General features: G+C 41.3%; 1 protein-coding gene and 1 pseudogene across 1 annotated transcript in view; one reads left to right on the forward strand and one right to left on the reverse strand.

Moving 5' to 3' along the window:
* The window catches only part of LOC142073063 (uncharacterized), a 77,975-nt gene that overhangs the window by 27,389 nt on the left and 25,207 nt on the right, over nt 1-25,379 (forward strand). The window lies entirely within an intron of this gene.
* Nucleotides 7,247-8,057, reverse strand: LOC125641126 (large ribosomal subunit protein uL30 pseudogene; annotated as a pseudogene).

Here is a 25,379-nt window from a genome sequence, read left to right on the forward strand (position 1 = left end):
CTGAGTGGAACTGGTAAACTGGGCTGTGCTGTTTCTTTGGAAGCAGTGAATGTGTGAATACTGCAAGCGTGCAGTGCATTGGGGCTGGACACTCTGGGGATTGCTCGGTTGGGCTCGAGGGTTGGAATGTGTCTATCGCTAACTTGTACAGTGACAGTGGGCTCTGCAAGGCCTAGAGGGGAGTGCTTGTATTGCCTGTAGCCGCTGGAGTTGGAGACCTGACCCCTGTCAGGCACAAAAAAGGCTTCCTCAAGCTATGGTGGTAGCAAGATGCCTTAGAACCCTGAGTACTCTTCAGGAAGCATCAAACTGGACAAGAAAGGGCTAAAGAGCAGCACTGGGCTCAGGCAGTGCTGCGCTGCCATACCTGCATGCCATGTCAGTCTTAGAGGAGGAGCCTTAAAAGGAAACGGCTTAGTTCAAAAGGGTCTAGTGCTAGGAAATAAATACACTTCTCTTCACTAGCTCCTAAAAAGTAGCATGATGGAGGATGAATCTGGCAGGGGGTTCCTCTGAACATCATATGATAGCTCTGAAGAAATTGAGCTGGGCTAAGGCTTATCAGCTATTGCCTGAAGGGAGGGAGGCCAGGGACTGTTTGGACTATTTTTGTGTTATGATTTTCCTTTGAGAGCTGTGGAGGAAGCAAGAGGTTTGAAGAAGCAGACCGTAATTGCTTCCTGCAGTGGCCCTGGGCTGGAACCAGGGTAGTAGGAGGGACTTGGTTCCCCTATAGGCCACCAATGAAAGCATAGGCACCGACTCCATGCGTGCTCCAGGACTGGAGCACCCACGGGGAAAAATTGGTGGGTGCTCTGCATCCACCGGCAGCTCCCCGCCCCCCCGCTTCAGCTCGCCTCCGCTCCGCCTCCTCCCCTGAGCACACCGCATCTCCGCTTTTCCCCCTGGCTCCCAGCGCCTGCGCCACAAAGCAACTGTTTTGCACGGCAAGGGCTGGGAGGGAGGAGGGGGTACGCAGTGTGCACGGGGAAGATGCGGGGCCAGGGCGGTGATTTGGGGAGGGGTCCAATAGGGGCAGGGAGAGGGCGGAGTTGGGGTAGGGACTTTGGGGAAGGGGTTGGGATGGGGCAGGGCAGGAGTGGAGTCAGGGTGGGGCCGGGCGGGGGGCTCCAGCACCAACTGGTGCTGAGAAAAGTTGGCGCCTGTGAATGAAAGGCCAGAGTCATAAGGCCTTGTTGGGCTAGAGCCCTGGCACAAGGCTGCTGGATTGTTATTGGACTGAACATAAGAACAGCCATACTGGGTCAGACCAAAGGTCCATCAAGTCCAGTATCCTGTCCTCTGACAGTGGCCAATGGCAGGTGCCCCAAAGGGAATGAACAGACAGGTTATCATCAAGTGATCCATGCCCTGTCACCCAATCCCTGCTTCTGGCAAACAGAGGATAGGGACACCGTTCCTGCCCATCCTGACTAATAGCCATTGATGGACCTCTCTTCCATGAATCTATCTAGCTCCCTTTTCAACCCCATTATAGTATTGGCCTTCACAACACCCTCTGGCAAGGAGTTCCAGAGGTTGACAGTACGTTGCGTGAAAAAATACTTTCTTGTGTTTGTTTTAAACCTGCTACCTATTAATTTCATTTGGTGGCCCCTTGTTCTTGTATTATGAGAAGAAGTAAATAACACTTCCTTATTTACTTTTTCCACACCAGTAATGATTTTATAGACCTCTATCATATCCCCCCTTAGTCACCTCTTTTCCAAGCTGAAAAGTCCCAGTGTTATTAATCTCTCCTCATACGGAAGCCATTCCATATCCCTAATAATTTTTGTTTCCCTTTTCTGAACCTTTTCCAATTCCAATATATCTTTTTTGAGATGGGGCAACCACATCTGCACGCAGTATTCAAGGTGTGGGCGTACCATGGATTTATATAGCGGCAATATGATATTTTCTGTCTTATTATCTATCCCTTTCTTGATGATTCCCAACATTCTGTTTGCTTTTTTGACTGCCACTGCACATTGAGTGGATGATTTCAGAGAACTATCCACAGTGACTCCAAGATCTCTTTCTTGAGTGGTAACAGCTAATTTAGACCCCATCATTGTATATGTATAGTTAGGATTATGTTTTCCAATGTGCATTACTTTGCATTTATCAACATTAAATTTCATCTGCCATTTTGTTGCCCAGTCACCCAGTTTTGTGAGATTTTTTTGTAGCTCTTTGCAGTCTGCCTGGGACTCAACTAGCTTGAGTAGTTTTGTATCATCTGCAAATGTTGCCACCTCACTGTTTACCCCTATTTTCCAGATCATTTATGAATATGTTCAATAGGACTGGGCCCATTACAGATCCCTGGGGGACACCACTATTTACCTTTCTCCATTCTGAAAACTGACCATTTATTCCTACCCTTTGTTTCCTATCTTTTAACCAGTTACCTATCCATGAGAGAACCTTCCCTCTTATCCCATGACTGCTTATTTTGCTTAAGAGCCTTTGGTGAGGGACCTTGTCAGAAGCTTTCTGAAAATCTAAATACACTATATATCCACTGGATCTCCTTTGTCCGCATGCTTGTTGACCTCCTCAAAGAATTCTAGTAGATTGGTGAGGCATGATTTCCCTTTACAAAAACCATGTTGACTATTTCTCAACAAATTATGTTCATCTATATGTCTGACAATTTTGTTCTTTATGATAGTTTCCACCAATTTGCCCAGTACTGAAGTGAGGCTTACTGGCCTGTAGTTGCCAGGGTCACCTTTGGAGCCCTTTTAAAAAATTGGCATCACATTAGCTATCCTCCAGTCTTTGGTACGGAAGCTGATTTAAATGATAGGTTACAGATGACAGTTAGTAGTCCTGCAGTTTCACATTTGAGTTCCATCAGAACTCTTGGGTGAATACCATCAGGTCCTGGAGTCTTATTACTGTTTAGTTTATCAATTTGTTCTAAAACCTCCTCTAATGACACCTCAATTTGGGACAGTTCCTCAGATCTGTCACCCAGAAAGAATGGCTCAGGCTTGGGAATCTCCCTCACATCCTCAACAGTGAAGACCAATGCAAAGAAGTCATTTAGTTTTCCTCCAATGGTCTTATCGTCTTTGAGTGCTCCTTTAGCATCTCGGTTGTCCAATGGCCCCACTGGTTGTTTAGCAGGCTTTCTGCTTCTGATGTGTTTAAAAAAAAATTTGCTATTATTTTTGGAGTCTTTGGCTAGCTGTTCTTCAAATACTTTTTTGGTCTTTCTAATTATATTTTTACACTTAATTTGCTAGAGTTTATGCTCTTTTCTATTTTCCTCATTAGGATTTATCTTCCACTTTTTAAAGGATGCCTTTTTGCCTCTCACTGCTTCTTTTACTTTGTTGTTTAACTACCGGGGCTCTTTACACACTATACATTTTTAAACAGTGATTTATTTTGAAAACTTTTCAGATTAGTTTTACAGCTATATCAGAAAATTAATGATTGTTTGGTTATTTCATTTACCAAAGGTAATTGAAGCAGACATTTATGAAATCATTGGGAGGTGAATGATCTCCAGTTCAACACGTTAATCATTAATATTTGGAAGATTTTCTTGTCATGCTGTGTTAGGAGGAGAACATCACCAGACAGACATTTAAATTGTTTTATTTAACTAAAACAACAACATTAAGTGTTCTGGATTTTTTTCAACAGCAAACATATAATATTTTAACAAAACAAGCATATGTCCCTTGCTTCTCACATTTATCTTCAGACTTCTTCTCCTTGTCCAGATCTATTCCGCCCCCAACAATCTTCTGTTCATTAAACTTTTGAAACTTTGCACTTTTAGAGAGAGGTAAAGGATTGACTGTGTGTACACAAATTTGCAGAGGGACAATAGAGTTGAGGTCTGTTATGTCTCACATCTATTTATTTATTTATTTACTTATTTATTTTATTTTAAAACATTTTTTGCTGTTAACGAGCATTTTACCTCTGGAGACACAAATCCCACAGTTTGAGAACTGCAAAACTAAGCATCTCTGATGGTATCTTCTCGACTGAGCACTGAGCCCTATTGGGTAGATAGAAGGATTAACCTAAATCTATACAGAAACCCGTGGAACCCCGTAAGATTGGGTCTCTAATCCATGAACTATTGGAACTCAATTTACAAAACTTTTCTTAAACATTACATGAATATATTGTCTCATACTTTAGAATTAGAATTTATAATCCCTATTCCATGATGAGATATCTTTGAGCTATAATGTATCTTTATCTTTAGATAAAATGTTTTTTCCTCAAAAAGCATTTTATCAAAAAATCTGATTTTTAAAAAAAATCTTTGATTTTTATCCACCCTGTCCCTGAGCAATGCAATTAAATTGACCTAACCCTCAGCGCAGGTGGTGCTATGTTGACCAGATAATTCTCCCATCAACCTAGCTACTGCCTCCAAGTGAGGTGAATTACCAGGATGGATAGGAGAACCCCTCCCGTCAGTGTAGGTAGTGCCTTCACTGAAATGTTACAGCTGCACTGCTGCAGCATTTTAAGTTTAGATGAGTCCTTAAAGAAGGAAAGGAGAAAACCAGGGGGAGAATAGAAACCCTGGATCCTGGCCCTGAGGGAAGAGTGTACCCAGAGGAGAGTTGAGAAGGAGTCTGATAGAGGCAAAGTAGGAGCAGCTCAGAGTAACAACAACTAGATTTGGGACAGTGCAGACCTTGGCTGCTGGTAGTAGCATCCTTGTGTTGGAACTTGGACTAGGTAGGGGATGGACCTGGGTTCCTCTACTAGCCACTGGGGAAGTGGCATAAACCAGGCAGTGGAGCAGAAAACTGCCTAGTACAGTTGGACAGTAGGACTTTGGTACCCTGGAAGGGGAGGACTATAGTGACCTAACTGGAAGGCCAAGCCATGAAGAGAGAGCACCCTGAGTTGCAGAGAGAGAGAGAGGCAGCAGGGTGTGCAAATGGGTAGCAGAGGGGTTATTAGACCTGGAAAGAGCAGCCAGGAGGAGGGCCCCCTAGCAGTGAGTGGACCCATTACGCTACATGATTCTCTGAGCACAATTAGACTACGCGATTGATTCCCTGTTTGCCAACATTTTTATTCCACTAGGACTCCTATCATTACTACCACCAGTGGACCCTGTACATGTATGAAGGCTTGTCTACACAGGGACATCCAGGAAATTAAATCCAAATTAACTGAAGATGTGAATTTGAAGCGGAGTGGTTAAACCTCATTATATTTCTGTGTGGATGCTGTTAATCTGAATTAAAGTGGTTTTACTTTGGATTAGTTTCATTCACTTCGGAATTCACTTTAGTTAATTAGGAGCATTCGGGAAAATTAATCCAATGTAGATAAGCCTTTAGCTACACAGAGAATTTTGCCAAGAAACCCTCTTGCAGACATAGCCTACATTTCTGAAGTTTATAGCAAGGGACAGGCAAACAGGTGTGGATGAAGTAAGAACTGAATTAACCTTTTTTGCAAGGGTTCAAAATTATTTAGTTAACTTATTCTTCATTTTTGCACAGCTCCTGGTTTCAGAAGCGCCAAATGTATCTAGGAACATAGATGGCCCTCATCACTGTGGTATCTCAACACCTCACAGTCATTAATGCATTTTATCCTTGCAACACCCTTGTGAGGTAAGGAAGTATCATCGCCATTTTACAGATAGGGAATGGAAGCAAAGGGAAGATTTAGCATAAAGTCACACAGAAAGTTTGTGGCTGAGATAAGAATTGCTTCCAGATCTCCTGATTCCCTGTCTAGTACCTTATCCATTAGAAGGTCCTTTCTATCTTCTGAGGAAAAGCTATTCACATCATATTTCCAGCCTTTCTGGAAACTAGAGGTTTCATATGAAAGCTGCTTAGCAAGCTTTTTTCAGATATGCACAGGGATGAGTTAGATGAAAGTGTCCAGAGGTGGTAGGGTAGCAACCTTTCCCCAGACTGTAGATCGTAAAAACAACCCACTTCTACTGTTATAGCACAGTGACAAATAAAATTCATGCCACTTTGTAGAAATAAATCTAAAACATGTAGGATATATTGTTTCTTGATCAGTAGCAACTAATAAATCTTAAAAAGCTCTTAATGTATTCTTTCTGTATGACACACCATACACAGATTTATTATAACAATGTTATTGCTGTGAATCCTACTATAACACATCACAATGTTTAAGAAAAATAACTTTGATACTCCCGTTGACTTCAGTGGTGGCAGGATTTCTCACAAAGGGTCTTTTAAAAGGGTATCATTATTTGAAGTTTTGGAAAGTAATTTTCTATAGTATAGCTCTCCCCTCCCCCAGAGTACTGATGGGTGCTATAATCAGTCTGGAGTTTGGGAGGGTTGAGTGCTAGTGGTGTTAATGAAGAAGAAGAAAATCAGTTTTGAACCAAAGATCCAGCCTACGTGAGAGGGCACTGTGTATTATCCCTATTTTGTTTGTTTTACAAATGAGTAGCACAGTTGTACAAAGGTTAAGTGACTTGCACAAGCTCACACAGGCAGTCGGTGGAAGAGCTGGCAATACTGGTAGAACCGAAGTCTCCTGATTCCCAGAGCATCTTAGCCACAAATCCATTCTTTCTACAATAAAATAGAGACTCTGCTAGCCCCCGGTCATTAAAGACCGCTTGAGACTTTTGCATGTGTACTGCTGTTAACCCTGGTTTACTATCCAAATCTCAGAGGGCCAGATCATGCCCGGAGAGCTGTGGATGGGTGGGATCTCTGACCCATGGGACCCCTCTGCCCTGCACAGACAGAGATTAGCAGTCTGTGCAGCACTCTTTTTCTTTTTCTTTTCATGAGGCCCTGTAGAGGGTGCTTCTTGGGACTGAGATCCACCCCATGTAAGTAGGCAGGGAACCACACTGTGCCCTCTGCCCCCCCGCAGATTCCCCTTAATTTATTCCATGCTCATGGGAATATTTTTGCTCATTTATAGGCTGTTTTCTAAAATGCCTCCCCTATGGTAATTCTCACAGACTGCTTTTATGTCTGTTGACAAGCCAATAAACTGCCGGCTTCTTTGATAGTGAAGATAGTAACCCACAGTTGTTAATGCCTGAACATTTCTGGTAATCCTGTGTAATGTCCTTTCTACTTATGAATGATAACAAGTAAGATCTGAAAGTTGGATTTGGGGAGGTCAGGTGTAGGGGGGAAGGAGGAAGTGGCTTGACCGGTTGGAAACCCAGCTGCAGAAGCCTGTATTCTTAGCTCTCTGTCTCCCCTGAGTTTGCTGCCTCCTGTAGTCTATTTATTTTTGCACAATTTTTTTTATGAACAGATCAGAGTAGGAAAGTCCACTGCTGGGCACCATTAATTCATTCTCCTTATGAGCCTGTTAATTTGATCTTTCCTGTTGCCAGCATCTCTACCTTCCACAAAGTGGATAGTTTTCTTTTTCATTCCACCTCGAGGAGAAGATAACTTGAAGGGCCACAGAAAGTTGTTCACCACTTTGAAGTTCTTGCCAACAGTATAGATCTCATGGACCACATCTTCCATGCAGATGATACCTTATTTCTCAAGACACCGCTGAATCAGAGAATTGTCAGTCAGAGCAATGCGCTGCCTGTTGATCTTGGCGTAACAACACTTGTAGATCATCATGCACAGATTTCAGATTGGGGTAGCCCCATGCAACGTGTAGGGTTCAACAATCCGCAGCATGTTAATTGAAGCCTTGTTGAGTTTTACAAATGTGCCATTGAAAATCTGACGCAGGCGAAGGAGCAGCAATACCTTACGGACCTTCGGGTTAACTCCATTGATACCTCTGATCTTGATCACAAAGGCCAGTTTTGGTTCAGCAGGTACATAGTAATTGCCAGCTTTGCGTGCCATTCAGGCCATACGAATCTCACGTCTATACATTTGCCAGTACTCCTTATGATAGGCCTGAGCTCTTGCATAGATGAGTTTTCTTTGCACTTTACGAAGCGTCTTTTGAACCACTAGCTTCTTCAGACACTTGGCCATTATATCAGCAAAAGCCTTTCGCTTTTTAAAAAGGCTTTCTGGAACAGATGGCACCTTCTTTCCTTCTATGCCCACCATGATCCCAACTGGAAGAGCAGCAGGGTCAAGAGACTCCAGTGGTAGCCAGGTATACTCCAGATTCCAGGGCCTGGAGCAACTTCAGTTCCCTAGAAGTCCTCTGATGATGGTAGGGTGTACTGAACTTTGTAGTTCATCAGGCACAGAACACACTGTCTACAACGTAGGTGATTTCTGTGGTAATATTGGTGGGTCTAAGACACATTAGCTTTTAATGACCGGCACCTCTGCTTGTCATTAAAGATTCCGTGACACTCTTTTCCAAGAGTCTCCTGCCTAAATTCTATTTCAGGTATTTACATTCTGGCCACTCAATTCCCCCTGCAATTTCAGAAAAGCACCTGTTTCACAATCCGAAGCACCATAGGTATAAACTGGACTTTGTTTCCTGGAAAAGACTATAATATATTGATTTTTCTAGCTCTTTAAAAGAGCAGAAATTACTGGTGCTTCTGAGAGGCATTATACCAAGAACTTTGGAGACTGAAATCCACAAGATAGGTAACTGCAGTGCAAGTTTTGTCATACTGCCTCATCAGTGGGCCTCAACTCTAACTGAGGGACCACTATTAGGAGTGGAAGAGGTACATTCTCTCTCTAATGCCATTTAGTCCTTTACCTCTCAAATGAAGATACCAACAATTTGCCATGGTGGAGGCTTGTGATATGGAAACTGCTCTACTGAGGGGACCTACTCATTTCACATAGTTCACTAATAGCAATCATGAGGTGACTGTTAGGACTAACTTAGAACCTAACTAGACATGGAAGGCACCGTATCCAATTACTAAGCAACCAGCTCCATCCCATCCACATCTCACTTTATTGTTCTCTTTCCAAATGACAAGGCAAGTTATTTGGAGACAGGCTGAATTATTATATTTTTAAAATGCTTGCATTGCTTTCCTGAAGAATTAACATCTTGGACCAAATCCATCCCTGAAGTAACTGCATTGACTTTGATGGAGTTTTATCAGGAATAAATATGGCCCGTTGTCATCACAAAGATTACAGCTTTTTCCAGATCATGAGTCAAGCACACAAGTTCTCTCTCTTTAAAATATATATTTTAAAAGAGCAAGTGGAAAGTTAAAGTATTTTTCCTGATAAACACTAGTGAGAGAAAAACAGAAATAGAAGGTTTGCCCAGGAAACTGCAATTGGCCGAGTTGAATTTTCCAGACTAAGAAGGGTATGTCAAATTGTTTTAAACTCCAAAACCTACACTTTGATTGCTGAACAAAGAAAAAATATTCGGGTTGGCTAAATGGAGGCATTAAGGTGACTCATTGTCAAGCCTGCATGGTGAGCTGTAATTTATTCTTGATAGCACTAGTTAGGATTTCTACCATTCTGAAGGTAAGTTAAAGACTGCTAGTTTAAATTAATGGTGGTGTAACATCACTGACTTCAATAGAGTTACACTAGGGCTGCATTCGACTCACTGGCCTTGTCTAGACTTGTTTTTCCCATTACAATATTCCACTGGTGCACCTCCTATGGGTGCTAGCAATGGTGGAAGGATTAATTCTGACTGGCAGGTGATGTTATTGTAACAAACATGCTGAGCGGAGTTAGGCAACAAAGTTGTTAAAATACTCGTGGCTGGTTTACTTCACATTCTCACCATTACTAACACAGGTGGAAGTGAACTAATGGTAGCAACAGTGGGGAAATATCAGGAAAAGAAGTCTAGGCTAGATGCTCAGAGGCAGAGGGGAAGGTGGGCAGGGAGTGTGGACAAACAGGAGTGACTCTTGAAGAATGACAGTTACTGATAAGTAACTTCTTTCTTCTTCAAGGGCCTCTGTACATTTCCACTTATGGGAGATTAGGAAGCAGTGCACAACCTGTTCTTTGCCATGGTCACTGAGACCTTAATAAGTGTTGCTGGTTTGTTTTCAGATTCTTTTGATTTAGCTGGTGCTGGTGGTGCCAGATAAAGAATTCACTCCCAGTATAAGGTAGAAGAGATTCCAATCTCAGGGGTATGCAGCACTGAGGCTTAAACGGTAGAACGCATCTTGAATCCTGTGTCAGAGTACAGTACCTTGGTATGGAGGCTGGTCTCAGTACCCTTAATGGACCTCCTGGAGCATCGGAGTGTAGGAATTGATAAGCCAGCTGAGCCTGGAACCTCATGTGTCTCCTTTCTGTTGTGGGGAACAAAGGCATGGCAAACTACACACTGGGCTACTGAATGAGTCTTGCCCAGACATAGAAGGCCTTGTCCATGGATCTTGGACTGCCCCATGTGGCATACTTCTTGAAACCCTTTTGGGGCTCAGGGCCTGGTGAGGAACCAAAGGATCCTGGAAAAAAGTAGAAGGAAAAAATCTAGCTTGAGGGTGGAAGAGGCAACTTCAGTTCAACCTCTGCAGTGGTGATAAGGAACTGAGACAGTTAGGGGTGTTCTCTCTTATAAAGAACAGAGCAATGATACCACGCTTGTGTGAAATCTCATACACAGCTGTGCTTTTCAAGGCAGTTCCACAACTTGATACCAAGGGCACCTTATCCCACAAGAGGGAATGCACAAAGGCCCCCTAAGAAGAACTGCATGTTGACTTCAGTGGAATTCACAGCTGCTGTGAAACTGAAAACAGAATTTGAACTAAGGAGCCTATTTGAGAAGGTGATGGAAGTGGTGCAGTTAGTGAAGGAATACCATCATAGAATCATAGAACATCAGGGTTGGAAGGGACCTCAGGAGGTCATCTAGTCCAACCCCCTGCTCAAAAGCAGGACCCATCCCCAATTAAATCATCCCAGCCAGGGCTTTGTCAAGCCTGACCTTAAAAACTTCTAAGGAAGGAGATTCCACCACCTCCCTAGGCAACGCATTCCAGTGTTTCACCACCCTCCTAGTGAAAAAGTTTTTCCTAATATCCAACCTAAACCTCCCCCACTGCAACTTGAGACCATTACTCCTTGTCCTGTCCTCTTCCACCACTGAGAATAGTCTAGAACCATCCTCTCTGGAACTACCTCTCAGGTAGTTGAAAGCAGCTATCAAATCCCCCCTCATTCTTCTCTTCCGCAGACTAAACAATCCCAGTTCCCTCAGCCTCTCCTCATAACTCATGTGTTCCAGACCCCTAATCATTTTTGTTGCCCTTCGCTGGACTCTCTCCAATTTATCCACATCCTTCTTGTAGTGTGGGGCCCAAAACTGGACACAGTACTCCAGATGAGGCCTCACCAATGTCGAATAGAGGGGGACGATCACGTCCCTCGATCTGCTCGCTATGCCCCTACTTATACATCAGTATACCATCAGTATTATCTTTGCTCTACTCTGGTCTGAAACTACTGGGCCCAGATTCTGGCCCACATTGTGTCAGCTATACACCAGTGCAAATTAGCCACAAAGCAGACATAGCTGGCTACCCAAATTCTGTAGAGATTTCCCCCCTCCCCTCTTTAATCTTTCAGGTATTGTGGTGTTAGTTATAACAATAACAGTGAAAGATATTCAGACAGAGGTATGATATTAAATGTTATGGTGTCCTTTTGTATTTGTGTAGTTAAATGTTCAGAAATTACACTTAAACATGTCAGAATCCCTGATGGCTAATAATATTCGCTCAATTATGTGCTACATAAATTCCTATGGCCATAGAAAAAAAGGGAGGATCTAGTGATCAGAGCACATGACTAGCTATGTACTTTTATGGTGCCCCATCACCATATTGTCTGAGTGTCTCCAAGTATTTATGGATTCATAGATTAAAGTGGTACATTTTACATTTGAGGAAGCTGAGACTCAGCATGATTGTGATTTTTGCCTATGGTCACACAGGAAGTCTGTGGCAGAGCTGAGAAATTAATCCGTTTCCTTAGTTACAGTCCAGAGCCTCAGCTCCAAGGCTATTCTTCTCTTCCTTTTGAGAGCCAAGAACTTCTGACCTCTTCTCATAGAGCTAACTCTGTGGCTGCAGGAAAGTCACTATACTGCCTTGCATGGCTTCCCATATGCAAATTGGGCATACATTTACTAATCTACCTCAAAAGAGCATTGTGAGGATTAGTTAATGTTTATAAAGCACTTCGAAGATTAAAAACTTTAAGTGCTAGGTATTGTTTGGGAAAGGTATTTCCATTAGTTCAGTTTACATTTGCATAATCACAGGACCTGGATAACTAAAATTAGCACACGTTCGTATTCATTGTCTGAAAGGCTTTCATTCTGCTTTATGATTTGTGGAAACAGTATGGATACTTTTGATTGTCATGTTCAAATTCAAGTGCAAATCAGCGCACAACTAATTTTTGAATCTTTTAATGACTCAAACCTCCAAATCCTATTACAGATTCATGCATTTCACACACTTACATAAACTTCAATGAGTGAGCAATATTTAGTAAAGAGCTGTGACAGACACATGAAGACACAAAGGCTGACGCACCCGCATACATGAAAAATCTCCCTATACAATTTAATTCAAAGCTTTTCTCTTCTGCGTTTGAAGTCTGACAGAAAGCTAGTGAGAATGCTAGAAGAAACGGATGCAATTTTTTAATGATGGTTTTTGTTTTGTTTTTTGTCTGTAAAACTGGAAGCCTTGCAAATCATAAACAAATATTTTGATCTGTTAGGAGGTCTGAGTTAAATTAAGTGAAGTCTCCTACCCCAACAGTATACACCCTTTTTTTCAACATGGTAAAAATTTCCATCCAGGGTTTGGGGGAGGAGAGGATGCAGGAATACAGGACACAGCATTTAAAATGGGAATCTCTCTCCCCCTCTTTAAATAAAGGAAGTAAACACTGACTCACAGGAAGATTTAAACCACCATGGAAAAAGACATCCTGAAAGGATAAAAATAAATTCATTTGAAATCTTTAAGCTGATGTATACTGTGTTAAAGTGAAAATATTTTCATTTTATTCCAGGAAAAATGGCTACAGTACATATCCTTGCATTCCACACTGCGTTTCAAGGGGAAAAAATAGGATAGGTAATGTGACATCCTAACTTTCAAACATTTGTAATCATGTTCTGCTAGACATTTTCATGCAATGAAATTTCATTAACCTTTCCAGACTGGCTGCATAAGCTTGACAAAGAGAGGCGGTGTGTCCAGTGATTTCAGCAAGGGCATGAGATTCAGTACTCCTGGGTTCTGTTATTGATTTACCTTTGGGCAAGTCCTTTAGAGCCAAATTTCCAAAGGTATTTTGGCACCTAACAATGTAGTAAGTGCTTAGTGGGATTTTCAAAAAGTGGTTACTAAGCAGGTTAGGTGCCTAAATCCCATGGAATGTAAGCACTTGTAAAAAGCCCACTAGGCATTTATCAGCATCTTTAGGTGCCCAAATACTTTTGAAAATCAGGCCTTTTAAACTCTGTATGTCTCAGTTTTCTCTTCTCTAAAATGGGAATAATAAGCATACTGTTTGTTGACCCTTTTCTCAAATGGGGAAAGCTTCCAGGGCTTTGCAGGTCAGTTCCAATTGGAAGAGAAATAGGTGATGCCATGTCATGTAATTTCTTAGTGTTATTTATTTACAAAATTTACACAAATCCTGATTACTTGAACGGAGGGGGTCAAACTGCACATGGATAACCCCCTCTTACAGAAACTTTGGCTAAGTCCCTGCCTTTTCCCTAATGGTAAGTGTAAACTACAATTACATAACAGCCGTGTTAGTCTGTATTCGCAAAAAGAAAAGGGGTACTTGTGGCACCTTAGAGACTAACCAATTTATTTGAGCATGAGCTTTCGTGACCTACAGCTCACTTCATCGGCGAAGTGAGCTGTAGCTCACAAAAGCTCATGCTCAAATAAATTGGTTAGTCTCTAAGGTGCCACAAGTACTCCTTTTCTAATTACAAGGAGTGTTTGTGGCTCGAGTAGATGTTCCTGGAGCAATAAAGCCACAGTAGTGGGTTCTTCAGTGTGGGGATTGTACAAGTCCACCCTGAACCCTGGGAAATTACTCACAGGGCTAGCCTGTGCTGCACCTGTCTGAGCTCACTTTAAATTTAGATAGCTTAGTTCCTGGGAATAGTGAAGCTGCAGCAGCACATGATCCAATACACGCACGCAACCCCTGCACCTGCTGCCCTGTGGAGAGCCTTTGGAGGGTTTGTTCACATACATCAGAATGCAAGATTGGCCCGATTAGCAGCATTATCATATAGACTTTGTGTTTAGCCAGGCAACCTGGTAGCTCCAGGTCATAGCAAAGCAGACCACTTCCTGGCCGCTGGTGGAATGGGAGTTGGTCCATCCCCTCCCATTGGCAGGAATACCAGCATCAGCCTCTTACAGTTTTGTTTGTAAAACGTCTCTCTAATATTGTGTGGGACAGGGTGGGTGAGGTAATATCTTTTATTGGACCAACTTCTGTTGGTGAAAGAGACAAGCTTTTGAGCTTACACAGAGCTGCTTCTTCTACAATATTAGCTACCAGACAATATAGGCTAATTTGGCTAAAAAATTTAAATTCCATCCCTTCTCACACATTGATGCTGCACTTTGGGGCAAGCAGTGCTCATTAGTTAGATCGATCATGGGAGAGCAGAGTTCCTCCAGAGAGAGAGACTTGGCACAGGGACTTGGCTGACCTGGCAGTTAGAGTGGTTAATGTTTTTGGTAGAAAGAGACCTCAGACAAATTTGAGAAGACTTTTTAGAAATCTTTTATTAATTTCTCGTGGGTGGAGACAAAGATGTCACTCTCCTTTTCCTTCTCTGTCCCCCTTCCTTCCTGTCTTTCCCTCCCTTTCTAGTCCTTTAGTTTTTTGTTAATTTTTTCTCCCTTTATTTCTGGGGAAAAAGTAAATAAAAATATAAATTTAAAAATTGCAGGATTGGGACCATAAGATACTAACTAAAAGGCAGCTGCATTGGTTCTTGCAACACTGGTGACAGAAAAAACAGAGGATGCTGTTTGTTAAACGGACGAGCAAAAGCTGTCAGGGAAAGATTTTATGTTTGAGCCTCTAAAATGGCTAAAACGTGTTAACAATTACTTTAAAATATGCAGCCAACGTTCCATTAAAACAAAAGATGGTTGAAAACATTTAGAAAGTGTAAACTTAAAGTGATCTTTTAATTTGTGTTAAGATTAAAGTGACACTTTGTATGTTTAGTATTCTTTTAGTATGGGATTTTAAACCTCACACTCTTAACATTTTGACACTGGAGGCCGCCTCTTTTGTCACAAACACAGAGAGGTATAAGATCTTGTACCACTACTTTCTGATAATACACAGATGGTGAGAAACAGAAAATCTTATAAAGCTTTTTTTGTAAATCAGATTGGCAGGATCTCTCTGGCAGTGGCACCAGTGTCCTATACAGGATACTCTCTGCAGAGTGGATTATTGACAGGAACTGAGAACAGCTGCCTGTGACAGCCAGACTCAGTGTGGTAGGCAAAAGTTGAAGGGAGACAGTCTCCTTCATAAGAGTACATTCTTCAGGGCAAAGGCTAAAAATCACATAGGCTTTTGTGCTATTATTCCTTCTGCCACCAACTCATCCTAGACCAGGGGTGCCCAACATATGGCCCATGGGCCATACACAGCCCACCAGAGCATTTCATGAGGCCTGCAGCCTGCTTCAACACAATATACTAATGGCCAATTCATTAGTGTTTTGTCATCATGTTTACATCATTTTAGTTTACACATGTAAATAGATTGTTTCTATGTACAGTATTGTCTATCTAAATACATACGAAACAAACTGAACTTAAAATATAAATCAGTGCAGGTGGCTAAATCTGTTTGGCCCACACAAGGTCGTGCTTATGTAACACTGACAGACCTCGGTCACTGATGGGCAGGATCGAACTGGGGACCTCAGGAGTTTAGTGCATGAGCTAAAAGCCAGCTGGATGTTAGCTAAGGCTGTAGAACAGACTCATTTAACTCTCTCTCTAAGTGGTCTTGGTGCCACTAGATGGGACAGAACACCACACCGAGAAGCTCCTATGTAATAAAGTTGGGCACCAGTGTCCTAGACACCAGTGTCCTAGTAGTACAGGCTGGGCCAAATCCTACTTATTTTACATGACTATCCCAGTGAAGTCAAGGGGACTACTCCTGGACTAGATTCTGATAACCTTTAATCTGAATGATTACACTATTAAGCAAGTAATTCCAGTGAAATCAATGGGCCTACTTAGGTGCTTTGCTAGATTGGGTCAGAATGCTCAGTACATTGTAGGATTGAGCCTATGGTGCCTTTCACCTGACATGCCATAAAAAGAGCTTCTGAGCCCTGCATCCCTTCTGAGAGCTAGACAAATATTATCAGTCTCATTTTATGGATGTTGAAGTGGCAGCACACATGTTAAATGACTTGGCAAGCAAGTCATTTCCAGAGCTGGGAAGAGAGAACCTTGTGAATGTTTACACTCAATCCCCTGCTCTAATCACTAGATCACACCCCCAACATAAAATGATATGTTTATTACGTATCTGCAAAATAAAAAATAATAAAAATAAAAAATAAAATAAACTCTAAAAACCAAGAATGTACAATTAGTTTCTTTGAATTGCAAAAGGAACCATGGTCTTAGGTACATTATATGCTAGAAGAGTAAATATTCAAAACTTTGCCCATTTGTAAGCCTGAGTTTCTTGATGTCCAAAACGGCTGAACAATTGGCAAGCACAATACTGTGTTGTCAGTGGCTCAATTGTATCGGCAAGATACTGTATATGCACAGTCAGTTACATATTTAAGTGGGTCAAGGTGGGGTTGTTTTTGTGGTTTGGCCATTTACCAGACTTCCATTGTGGAGCTACGGAAAGTGGAATTTGTTTAATTTCATACCAAATATATGGAAAAAATTTACTCGAAGAAGCTCCCCTTGTTAAATTCTGCCTCCAAATGCATAAGTATGCAATGGGAGTGAGGGGGCTCTGAGCCTTCGCTTATACATAATGTGAAAGCAGTCACAACACAGCCTAGATAGAGTTTGTGAAATGCTTGAAGCTGAAAAGCACTGTAAAAATGACATTATTCATGTATTATAATGGGCTCTGCATGTACATTCCTCAAGAGGATAACATACTCCCTTGCTCATGTTCCTTTCATCTCCATACAAATGTTTTTCATTTCTTTACAGTCCATCAATAGGGGTAGCAATTTAATTGTTTCTTCTCTCGTGAGTTAATTTTGTTTGACATTAACATCTTTTCTCTAGGTGTGTGGGTGGGGAAGAGGTATTTAGTTCAGTAATATCTGAGTACTAAATTTTTATTTTCATGTGAAAATAGGTGGCACAGACATAATGATGCATTAAAGTAGGGACATAGTTTTTTAATTCTTATGAATAGTGTCCTCTGGAAAGGAATAACTCACTTATTTGCCAGTACTGGGTTTTAATCAACTCTGTTGTGGTTTAGACAGTTACCAGTTTTTTGTCTGAAAGAGTTTCATAGGAATAGATTTAGAAACAGTGCATACAATCACTTTTATAAACTGCAATGATCACCTTCCTGTCACATCATTTTCAGTCAACAAAGTTTATGAAATGGGAGGGCCTGAGCCCTGGAGTGGAAGATCGGAAATCTCATAGTCTAATCCTAACTCTGACACTGTCTCCCTTTGTGGCCTTTGGCAAATCATTTAGGGCCACATTCGCCAGTCAACTAACAGCATTAAGTGGCTAGAGCTAGCTGGTGGAGAGTTCCTGTTGCAGAGAGGCACACCAGGGCTTTGTGCCAGATGCTCCTTATCCCAGAATAAGGGGAAGAAGTGTAGCATAGGTGGAGCAAACCCACCCTCCCCCCCATCACAGCAGACTCCATGCTGCTCTAGCTTTTGCTGGGACCAGGCTCCCAAAGATCAGGGAACCACAATTAGCTCCTTGCTGCTGCCACTCTCCACTACATGCAAGGCATACTAAGATGTAGCAGATCATTAGGACCTTAGCACTATTTCTCAATTGTCTCATGTACAAAATGGGGTAATTATATTTTTAATAGGGTTGCATTCGAGCATAATTGTATAGTGCTTTGCAAATGAGGAACATTTTATACCGTAAGGGCTCAAACCAAAGCCTGTGACTCTGACTTCGTTGGGTTATATAGATCAGGCCGTAAATACTCAGTTTTACTGGGACTGAAAATTCTGTGAAAATTATTATCTGCTTCACTGCTGCTCAACATGCTAGATATGTTGGGCAGATTGCATCTGTGTTGACCCAGGTATCAAGTGTGTCGCGATATTTTGTATTAAGATTTAAAGGAAAAGTTAGAACAAATATGTTTACTTAGTGTAACTCAAGTTACAAGGTAATGTTTCTTTCTTTTCTTTCTCTTTTAGTTAATAGTCCTGAGAAATTGCTCTGCAGGGCAGTGGGTGGCCAATACACTTTTTCCACTTGCAGAGGCAGATCAAATTTAGTCACCAATAAAACTTACAGTAAGCCTTATAACCCAACTGTGGATTTGGCAACTTCATTTTCTTTCCTGTTAGCTAACACTCAGATGTTCCTGTTTTTAAACATGATTTCCCCAAAAGTCCAGATTTCTGAGTAAATGGACTGCTCTTTTATGTGTGCATATGAGAGTACTTTAAGCTTTAACAGACTTCACTGTTCATGATTATTAGTCACATTTTAAGCCATAGCCTACAGTAAAGTCATAATTGAGTAAGTGAACATGGTTACAGTGTAGTTGTCCCATGTGCAGTGGGCACCATCGCCTAACTGTGTCTCCTTTACTGGGTTAATACCTTTGACAAGGAATTGACATAGGAATTTGAGAGAAGAATGCCAGTTCTGGCGGTGGTTTTTGGGATGGGGAACTGGAGTGAGATAATACTCATTTCATGTGCACCAAATGTAACAACTTCACTCTGGCCTGCACTGTACATAGACTGGCAGCCTGGATGATTTCATAGCTCATTACTGTTAGCCTGAAGTATCCAGTCACATGATGGCAGATAGAATGGTCCAAGATTCTCAGCTGATGCACTGGACTCTTCCCTGGAGGCTCCAGAGAACCAGTGGGAGTGGGAAGCAGGCACTGCTCTCTTCTCCAGTGCATTGTGTCCAGACCACACAAAAAAAAAAGGCTTAAGGATCTCTGTGGAAGTTCTGTGGAAGTTTCTCAGGGAACTCTGTATTTCTAGATGCCATAGTGTTTATAGACCTTCAAGTCTATAGCACTTCCATTAAAGAAAAACAGGTCATCTTCATATGTTAGTGATTGATGATGATGCATTGGACAAGGTTAAAAATATGCTCTCACTCATTTGCACAGTAGCTTAAAGAGTTCCACCAGGAACATCCTTATGCAAAGAATGTATCAGGTTCATAGGTAAAGAAGGTGCTAAGAAAACAAAGTTAAAGGAGTGGCACAACTGATATAAAAGATTTAAAAAATGCAAATAAGAAGGAAGAACATGAGAAATACTAAACTAAACTCAGGAAGATGTTTACAAATGCAATAAAATCCCTGTTGTCCAAGAAAAGCACACAAAACAAAAGAGCTAACACATTACCTGAATTAGGTAATGTCCATCATGTGTATGTATCACTTAAATAAAAATCTCAGGCCTGATTCTGAGAACACTTACGTTGTTGTAAAACTTATGCAACTCCACTTACTTTGTCCTGCTTTGAGCAGAGGATTGGACTAGTTGACCTCCTGAGGTCTCTTTCAACCCTAATATTCTATGACTTCAGTAGAATTACTTCATATTTTAGAAGACAATCAGGTATAAATCAGAAGCCCTGTTTATCTAAAGAAATTCCATGTCCTCTATTCCAGAAGTCCTCAACCAGGGGTCTGGAGCCGTGTGTGTGTGTGTGTGTGTGTGTGTACATACACGAGCAGGTTTTAGGGCATCTGCTGACCAGAGCTGGTGTTAGACTTATTGGGGCCCAGGTCAGAAAGCTGAAGCCCTGTCACACAGGGCTGAAGCCCACAGCCCCAAGCCCTGCCATCCAGGGCTGAAGCCGAAGCCTAAGCAACTTAGCTTCACGGGGTCCCCTGTGTGTGGGGCTCTGGCCAGTTGCCCTGCTTGTTACCCCCTAACGCCAGCCCTGGCTTTTATATGCAGAAAAACAGTTGTGGCATAGGTGGGCCATCGAGTTTTTAGAGCATGTTGGGGAGAGTGAGGGGCTCTGAAAGTAAAAGATTGAGAACCCTCTTCCATTCAATAAACAGAGTCCTACTCTTTTGTGGTATGATCCGGTTCCAAGCGAGGTCAGTGAAATAGATCCCATTTATTTCAATAGGAATAGGATCAGGCCTTTACTGCATAAACAAAACTAAACTGCAAATCAAAATATATTCTTTGCAAAAGTCCCAGAGTGCTTTATGTTTTGAGGTTGTTTAAAAGCTGCAGCCAACATAAAACTTTTTTTTTCTTTGAAAACTAACCAGGCCTCAGCTAGACTAACCAGTGACTAGGCCTCAGCTAGACTGTGCTTACTGGGAGGAGAGGCAGAGGCAAACCAATAAAATGGAGATAAACTTTATAAAGGGGAACAAAAACAGAAATTTGGCAGGAATAAAAAATAATAAAATAATATAAAGAAACATCAAATACTGGCTTAGAAAAATAATAAACTGAAAATTACCATCACTATAAAAGGCGTCTTTTCAAAAACACATTGTGTCACCCTAAGAGGGAATCAGCTCTTCTTTTCTCAGGCTGCAAAGGCCAGCTTCACCCTTTCTGTCCCACCTTCACTTTTCTCCAATTTGCGAGGCTCCTTTGCTTTGATACTGTGATGATGACAACCCTTTCCAGCAGGTCCACCTGAGAATGACAGCGCCTCACCCGGATGGCTACACCTGTTCCCAGGCACCCAAACTATATTCCCTCTGTCAGCATCCCAACAGTCACCCCCACGGGTCTTATGCTCTGTGCCCCTTGCGGCTGGGCTCTTTGCACACTGTCCTTCACATTCCAGCTTCCTCAACAAATTCCCTTTTTATCTCAGGCAGTCTCTTTTCACCTCCTCCTTCTCTACCTACTTTCCAATTGCCCCTGATTAGGCACATTCCCGAGCTTGAGCTGCCCTTTTGTTGGCTGTCTGTCTTTTTCCTCAGGACAGCATTCTACAGTGGTGCCCCACAGTTGCAGCAGGTACTAGTGTCAGGGCCAGGATCACTACACTTTTCATATTTTCATAGATTAAGTTGGAAATGGATTTCACACTGAGGGAGCCGGTTTCAGAGTTATTTCTGGAACATTTAAAAAAGTTGAATGCACAACATGGGAGATAGTTAAAAGCCAGTTACAAATATTGGGTGGACTATAACAACAAGACTTTACAAACAGCTCTTTAAAATCAATTTGAAGTGTTATCTGTAAATAGCAAGTGAATAGTTTCTAAATGTACTTGCATTAGATAATTCAAGTTCTAACACTGTCTGCATATCTACTCGGTATCCTGGATGGCGTCAGAATCAGTGAAGCAAAAATAATTAATTGGAGATGCTCAAAACCAAGAAATCCCTGGAGCAAGTTAAGGTTTATCCAAGTGTTAAAGGAGGACTTGGTAGATTCTGCATCACTGTGGGGGGTGATGACAATTATTCAGGACACTAAATTTAAAAATGTTTGTTTCCAAGGAACTAAGAGTGTATAAACATTTGAAAGTACCACTAGCCTCCTGGGACCAACCTATTGATTACAAACTGCAAATTTAACTAGTGCGTAGGGATGAAAAATTAGAAGACTGAATACACAGAAATATTTTCTGAAAGAAGATGACTAGCTCAAAAGGATTTTTTAAAAGAGATTGTAACTGGCCCAAATCCCCGGTTGAAATAAATAATTGTAGCTTTGTTGACATCAATGAAGTGACGTAGACTAGCTGAGGATCTCACCGTCTTACTAGAGGGCAGCCCTTCAATCTAAATTATAGAATGAGATCTCACAGCATGGTCTGTACTCGTTGTAGACCAGACCTGCTTTTCATCTATAGATATATTTTCTTGTGGCAGAGATTTACTGGGATATAAAGTGAAATAACCGACTTAGAGAGAGAGCAGCATTTGGATCTTCACAGTAGGTAGGCTGACAGGTAGCCCATGAAATTTCATGTTCATTAATACAGAATAATAAAGGGTTCTAAAATATTTAGTGCACTCCACTTAAAAAACAAATGGAGGAAGACCTGAAAGGGCCAGATGCCAGAGTGGATATTGGATTCTAACCTAGAGTGGAGATTACAGAGGTTAAGGCCCAGTATTTTAGCCATGCTGAAGCTGCTTTACACTGGTAGACCAGTGTGCACCTGGGGGATCCAGGTAGCAAAATATCCTCCCTGCCTTGCTACAGCCTGATTGACCTATCTCATCCCTCCAATTTAGGGAACATGACCATAAAGGCTCTACTCCCCAGCTGGCCAAAATGGCAACTTGAGGCTGCTGGCATTGTGGAGCAAACCTGATGCTGCTCTACTTTTACAGCAAGGACTGGACTAGGGTCTGGATGGTCCCAGGACAGCAGGGAAATAAAGGTAGCTTAAATCAACCTTTGCCTCCCATTTCCATCCCTGTACTGAGCTGCACAGAATACTCCTTGAACAAAGCCAAGGATCCTGTGCTATATTTTTAAAGGAAAAAATAACAAGGCAAGATGTGCAGTATATATTTGATGCAAAAAATAATTCATTTATGCAACATAAAGGTTCAGATTTTAAACAAACAGGTCAGATAACACTGTGTTCTATATCCTCGCACTTAGGAATTTTCACTCCTGGGGCCTTTTGATACACATAATAACTAGACAATGAGTCAATTTTTTTTGCAGATATGGGCTTACTATGTATGGTAGTATACCTTAAATAAGAGAAACATTTTAACGTGGAAAGGAGCAATGAGTCATTGTCTAGAAACATAACTTTCTCAAATGTTTAAGAAATGAAGTAGATGATAAAGCAGAGCAAAAGTAATCCAGAAAAAGGTTTAAAAGAGAGAAATGTTGGTAAATAGTATATAGTCACAGGATACATAAGTCCTGAAGTAAAGCGTAGCGATTTACTTTCAGACATTGATCCTGTGATAGTGTTTTATGAAGATGGCTTCATTCCATGTATACTAAATGACTGTAGATGTAATCTTTTTATCTGGTGGATTTTGGTGTGTGGGGAAGACTTTTACCCCCTGATAAATATACTCTATATGCATTTCTGTAGGTATATATTTGTTCAGTCTGTGTTACTATATTCTACATGGTTAATTCCAATTAAGTGTTTTGTTTACTCAGAAATAATGTGTCCCCTTTCATCCATGAACCTATAATTCTTGCCTTCTCACCAGGGCCACTTTTTGGAGGTACTTCTGTATTCTGATACTAAAAATGCCAAGCCATGTTATCCTGGTTTAACAAAGTCAGAGTTATCACAATTACAACATGAAATCAAGGTAATTTGACAATTCAGAAATCTGATTAGCCAACAATGATTCTATTTTGTATAGTCATGATCAAAACTAAAGAGAATTTTATTACCAGAAAATTAAAATAAGCCAAATTGGAAAAGGTTTTTCCAGAGTTTTGTCTATGCAGTTGCAACCAGTATCACAAAACAATTTTGCATGACTATTTGGGTTTATAGGGAAACAAGATGTAATTGGGATAACCCAAACTTGGTTAAACTAGGATAATATGGTCTGGAATTTACATCATCATGGGACACAGAAAGGTGCATTAAAAAACAAGATAGATTAAGCAGACTGGTTTTATGGATGAAGGGCCATGCTATTTCTAAAGAAAGAGGAAAGAAAAAAACCCAGCAGATATGGAGGCCGTCACATAAAATACAGCAAATCAGAATGAACAGTGCTGATGCATACAAAAGACATATAGAAATGTAAAAGGAAAGTTTATGGAAGACTTCTATTACTTTGACCTGCAAAGCAGTGTTTAATTATCAAAGATGGGATTTCTGCCTTGAAGTCAGATACCAGTATAAATATTTTTAACCTGAGATGTCTGTGGGCATGCATTTGCAAAAAGCAATACTATGGATTTATTCAACAATAAAATCAAATAGCGGTGATTATAGATTATTTTTGCCCATTATTTTCTCCACAGGTCACCAGTTCATATCTGACTCAGGTTTGCAATTGCTAGAAACTGTTACAATCTGAAAGCTGTTTGGTGGCCTGCATGAAGTGAACTGGTGGTCCCTTAGCCCGCACTGCTTCCCGCAGCCCCCGTTGGCCTGGAGCGGCAAACCGCAGCCAGTGGGAGCCGCGATCGGCTGCACTTGCGGATGCGGCAGGTAAACAAACCGGTCCGGCCCACCAGGGGCTTTCCCTGAACAAGCGGCGGTCCGGCTTTGAGAACCACTGGTTTAAGTCGAGTTCCTGATGGGTAGATGACCATAGCAATAGTGTAACTGGCACCATGTTGACAGTCTCAGCAAAGAGGTCAAGGACCGAATGGGTTTGAAGACTGAACTCTTCCCCCTTAATAGAGGGCCTTTCTCATCAACGTTGAGGCAAACTGACAGGTTTATGTTGGGAAGCTTCCTTGGTTGCTGCCTGTGCTCTCTCTCTTTTGTGGATAAAGAGAGTATTTCAGTGTACAGGGCTATTAATCTGATACCATTAAGAAACACAAACTCTAAAAAATAAAAACACAAGAGAAACTGGAAAAGGGTTTAAGAATAATTAATGTGGAAAATATATTGTAGGAGGTATTTTAGGAACTTGAAAAGACACAAATTATATGTATCAATATAAATCATAACACCCACTACTGTGGTTTGGCAGGAGCATACGCAAGCATGCCATCGAAGATAAAGTAAAAAAGAATAAAACAGTAAGAAAATCTGGCTGAATAATGAAGGGATTAGATTAATTTAGATATATGGTCTAACAAGAAAACTCTGGCTACAAAAAGAGATTTAAAAACTGATCCCTCTACCCCCCTTCCTTATATGCAGACAGTGAAGTTGCAAGTGGTATTGAAGAATGCAGATCACGTTGCAAGGCCTGTTGTTCATTTTTATTCCACCAACATGTTTCCAGGGAAGGGAACATCTTGCACTTCCCTGGATGGCTCTAGTTCAGAATCTGTGACATGTTTTAAGGTGCCCTTCTTAAAACAACCAGAGATCACAGTGGTTTGAAGTTAAATTACTAAAATGAATGTCTGTAATATTTTAGAGTGGGAAAACTACCACTGGAAAATACAGGCTATGTTCCGTTCCATGGAAAGATTACTGTTCTGTAATCTGGGCATTCTTTTAAGAGTTGATTTTATAGGTGGTACTGACTGTATTAAAGTCAATAGCAAAATACACGAGCAGCAGAAGTAAAATGTAGGAGTTGAACAGCAAAATATTATATGAGGTAAGACAGGTTTCAGAGTAACAGCCGTGTTAGTCT

Source organism: Caretta caretta, chromosome 8 (genome assembly GCF_965140235.1).
Source record: "Caretta caretta isolate rCarCar2 chromosome 8, rCarCar1.hap1, whole genome shotgun sequence".
Lineage (NCBI taxonomy): Eukaryota > Metazoa > Chordata > Testudines > Cheloniidae > Caretta > Caretta caretta.